The sequence below is a fragment of the Condylostylus longicornis genome, unplaced genomic scaffold (genome assembly GCF_029603195.1).
Source record: "Condylostylus longicornis isolate FDR11 unplaced genomic scaffold, ASM2960319v2 ptg000080l, whole genome shotgun sequence".
In the NCBI taxonomy this organism is placed as follows: Eukaryota; Metazoa; Arthropoda; class Insecta; order Diptera; family Dolichopodidae; genus Condylostylus; species Condylostylus longicornis.
The window spans coordinates 1,514,104-1,519,336 of record NW_026578048.1 but is presented as its reverse complement, the minus strand read 5'-3'; positions in this window follow the sequence as shown (position 1 = coordinate 1,519,336).

Here is a 5,233-nt window from a genome sequence, read left to right as displayed (position 1 = left end):
AACAAGTAACAAAATATAATTTCTAATATCAATGACTTTAAAAAATGTTTTCGTTCCAAGTGACTGGTAACGTAAACGATGAATTTTGTTATTATACCTAAATTTTATTGGTATTATTAGGGCTGACAATCCAAACTCAATGGTCGATTATAAATTTTTTATCATAATCTAAAGATCTAATATTCACGGAATTACTTGAATTTTAATATTTCAGTTGTGGTATAAGGAAATTCGGATGGAACAAATTGATATTTTCCAAGGTTAAAAACTTTCCTCATACGAGTGATTTCATAAAAAAAAAACTTGTCAAAATATTATGAAATTGAAAAATTGGCACTAAATTTCGCTCGTATTTCTTAAAATCTTTATTTCGGCTAATTGATGGCACCTCATTCAATTTTGTAATTAATTTTATCATTCTGATAATTTTTTTTTTTTTTTTTTTTCCTTTGTTCACTCCTAAAAGGAGCATAGGGCTAGTGCATGATTTCTCATGCACTAGTTTCATAGCGTCATAGGGTTTAACTAGGTAGGTGACTAGCCTGCCGTAGTTTTTATTTATATATTAATTATTTGAGGTTATTAATATTTACTATTTATTTTTCTTAGTTTTTTTTTTTTAATATCGAATATTAGGAATATTTGAACATTACTTGTATAATATTTTTATTAGTATTGTATATTAAGTTATATTAATATTGAATATAATTTTTATAGTGACCTGACCGGGGTTTGAACCCGAGACCCTTCGGTTAAAGGACCGGTGCCATAACCACTGCACCAATGGTCAGATATTCTGATAATTAATTTGATTAATAATTAAGGAATCACTTTAATAAAATTTCATAATAAAATGTTAAAATTTACTCCTCATGAACGTCAAGAATAAATAAAAAAATATTCTTTTAATTCTTGCCTTTAAAAATGCATAATTTGCAAATTATTTCCCATTAAGTACAGTATAAAAAATTAAGTATAAAAAGTTGGAAAAAAACAGAAAGTGTTAAAATATTCAAAACATAATTTATTTGATGAATAAAATATTTTTTTTTGTTATACAAAATATTCTGACAGAGTAAAAACCATAATTGCATGAATAAATAAATTTTTTCTCTATTTATACTTGTTATTTTTTTTTAATGTAAATTTTCTTTGTATATTTACAAAACTCATTTGAAATTTATTTATGTTACATAACATAAACACGATTAAAAATAACACTTCTTTTAGGAACATTTTTATGTGATTAATTTTATATAATTACCCATTTCCTTTGTGTATCTATACGTACCCATAAGTAGAGAATAATGTAAACAAAAAATTAAATTCTCATCCTTCGACTTTTCAATTCGCACTCTTCAATCTCTTCCATGTCATCTTTTCAATCTTTTTATCTTTGAAACTCTTAGCTATGGGTTGAGAGGTATAGATGTATATAGAATTCAAAATTTGTGTGTTGCCTTATGTGTTGTTAATTTCAACTATAAATATTTTCTGCTATATCAACAAATTATTAAAAACAGCATGGTAAAATAAAAATTATCCTTTTACCATAAGAAAAAAAAAACAAAATTCTTTTTATGCGATTATTGTTAAGATTATATACTTTAAAAGTTATATGTGTTATATTTTCTCTTTTCCTCATAAGATTGTATTTAATTTTTATAAAAAGAATTGGATCTATTTCAACCGTTTGTCCATCCATTATGCTTCAATAATTGAGTTGTTAATTTAAAATAAACTAGGACTATTAAACGTAGGACTATTATACTTTTTGTCATTGAAGTAAGCCGAAATAAATGAATTTTTTTCTTCACTTAATCTTCTCTCAGGTTTCCCATATTGTCAGATATATCCAATTTTTGAGATTTTGCAAGTGTCTTCCAGATGACCAGATATGTCAGATTTTTTTTAACTTTACCACATTTTTCACTTGAGAAAAATCTGAGAAATCACTTTAAATTTCTTGTTTTGTAAATTAATGACAATAAAGATGTGCTTGAATGAAATTTAAAAGCTAGTCTTTTTATCAGATTTTATACCAGTTTTTTGTTCTATTTCCAGATTTTCCACCTTTTCTGTGAAATCAATATGGTAACACTGTCTGCTTTATGTAATATAACAAAATTGCATGGTATGGTTAAATGTATAGCTATGAAATAATTTTTCTATGTGATAACATTTTCAAAATTTCTGAACTTTGTAGAAAATTTAGATTGCAGAAAATTTTCTGAACGAAATTTCAAATTTGTTCCATACTTGAACAACTTGTTCAAAGTTATTCCATACCTGATTAACTTTGTACAATTGTTATACCACAATTGAGGCGCTCAGTACATTCGTGGCCTATTAAACATTTATGGGAAAACGAGTTACTCGTATTATGTTCAATAGAACTGTAATGGCCTAAAAAATTTTTTTATATTTTCAAAACACTTAGTTTACTTCTCTTTTCTCTCTATTTTGACATAAGTTCGTTTTTGCTTTTTAATAATTTTCTTAATGGGACTATTTTTAAGCCTATAAAATGCGAATGACAAAATTTTTCACTCAAAAACACGTAAACTGCCTATTGTTTAAAATTCTTTAATCATTTACAAGTGCATACCCTGAATTTTATAATATATTGAGGTTTATGAAGGCTAAAAATAGAAAACAACCAGTAGGCGAACCTTCAGTTTGCATTTCTTAAATCAAGTTTTCTAAGCCGAACTTTTTGTAATCTTACAATACTAAAATCACGATCTATTTTTCAATTTTAATCACCTCATACAAACAATGAAATTTTTTAATTATCATTTTGTATAAAATGTGCTTACGACAAACTTTAATTTTTTATTACAAATATTTTCTCTTTTTTTCTCTTTTTATTTTGTTACCAAACTTTACACATTCACCATATTATTTTATTCTTATTGAACAAAAGGATACAAAAATACAATAATAGTTATATATACTTTTCAAAAGCAACAAAGAAATTAAAGAACAAAAAAACAAACAAACAAAAAAAAAAAAACACAAAACTATAAATGTAATCAAATCTTTTGCACCCTTGAAATGAAGAAGTTTTATCTTGTTATTTATCTAAAGTTTTATCCTAAAAACATATTAAATCATCATCTTTTTATTTATATAATCCATAAACATTAAATCTTTTTCAAACTCTCTCTCTCTCTCTCCGTTTCTCTGATTATTCCAAACAAAAAGAAAACAAAAACCAAACAAGAAAAATAAAGGTTACAAAAAAAAAAAGGATCATGTTCAAACATTAGTTAAAGAGTTTTCCTTTCGGATTTTTTGTTTTTGTTTTATTCCATTGTTAGTGTGTATGGTGTATGTACTTGGGTGTTGGAATGTACCAAAAATTCATAAAAATAAAAACTTCTCATATATAGCCAATCAAAATCCACCAACCATTACCATCATCCTTCTTCATACTTCTTTCTCTCTTGTATACTCTTTTTTAGTGATTACAAAATTATAAAAGTTTTTCTCTTTTATATTCAGAAAAAAAAAACACATTTTTTTTTCTCTTTTTTTATCTCTTTTCAAAAACAAATTTTTCATTATAGTTGGGAAGTTGGAATCTTTCTACCACTTTTGTTTTTTTTTTTATTTTTTTGTATTTTGTACTCATTTTTATTCACGTTCTCATTTCATTATCGAATTCTGGCAATGAAAAGAGAAGGTACAGTAAAAATATAGAAAACAGAAAAACTCACAAAAATGTAAAAATGAACAATGAGTTGAAAACTTTTGAGAAAAAATTTTTTTTTATCTCTTTCTGAATGCCACCTTTTAGTTTTTATCATTTTACTAATATAGAAAATTATTGTATGTAAAAATCGTAAAAAACCAAATATGCATGTGGAAATGAGAAATTTTATTTTGATTTGAGTTAAGTTGTTTGTTTGAGTACACAGGTTTACAATATTGTTATACAAATAATAATTTTCATATTAACATTGATAAAATGATGTGGGGGTCATCGATGTAATGTAAAAGGATTAAAAGATAAAGTGCCCTATTGAAGTATAGGTGAATTTAAATCTAATAAATTTGAATTATTTTTCTCAATAATCGCAGGAAATCTGAATGGAACTTTAATTCTTTGAAATTAGTAGACTTTTATAAATTTAACTTTTATTCATACGTTTCCAATGCTACAGGATTACTAAGCTTTAAACTAAGCTGGTCTCATACAGTTATGACGTTTATAATATTCTTACTTAATTTTTTGACTAAATTATTATTTAATATTATTATTAGTTAAATAAATTTAATACACTATTATCTCCTGTGGCAGTGCATTACTTCAATGTGACGATGATTTGCAGCCTATTTCGGAATTCTCAAAAAACTTGAAGTATTTATGTAGAAAATAAGTGAAAGAATGTTGATTTTAGGCAGAGGTTTTCGGTATTTTACGCTTTAAAGAAAATTGCATGTTGCAGAAATCTTTTAGCTTGTATATTTTTCTTAAAAATATAAAATTTTTCTTTACCTCCTGAAAACAGAAGAAAATTTTAGTAACTTTTAGATACTAATAAATAGTTTATTTCGTTAGAAGAAAATGTTTTTTTCAAGTTTGAATTATCGGTACCTTATATTTTCGAAACTACAAGCTTTTCTAAAATTTCATAAATGCAGAAAGTTAAAGGTAAATTCCATAACATCAAGAAATATAATTGTTTTTCTTAACTCACGCAATCAACCCTTGAATTAAACCATTATGGTAACGATTCTCACAGTTTTTTTTTCTTTCGCCTCATCATGAATATATGCAATTTTTGAAATATTTTGTTATATGATTGAAAGTGATCTTTTTATTTTAGTGCATAATATGTTCTTAAAAACGCCATTTTCATTTGTTAAAAGGAAACGTGTTACTTTAAAAACCATGGGTTTGATCTAACTTTATTTTAACACAAAATGTTTTCCATACCGGAGCTCTATTAAAGTTTGTTAATATGTGACACTTGACTACAATTTGATTTACTGTTTAACTAAATTTTTTTTTAAATTTTACAAATTTCTCGTGCAACTGAGAGTAACTGTACATTACGCGTAGGAGCTCTCAGCTGCTACATACTCTAATATTAATCCTTACTAGTATTTTTGGGCAATTTTACTTTAAATATCTATTAAAACATTTTTCTCTTCTTTCATTCAAACGAATTAAATTCTATTATTAATAGTGTGAGTAATATACGAGATCTTCAACAAGTCGCCG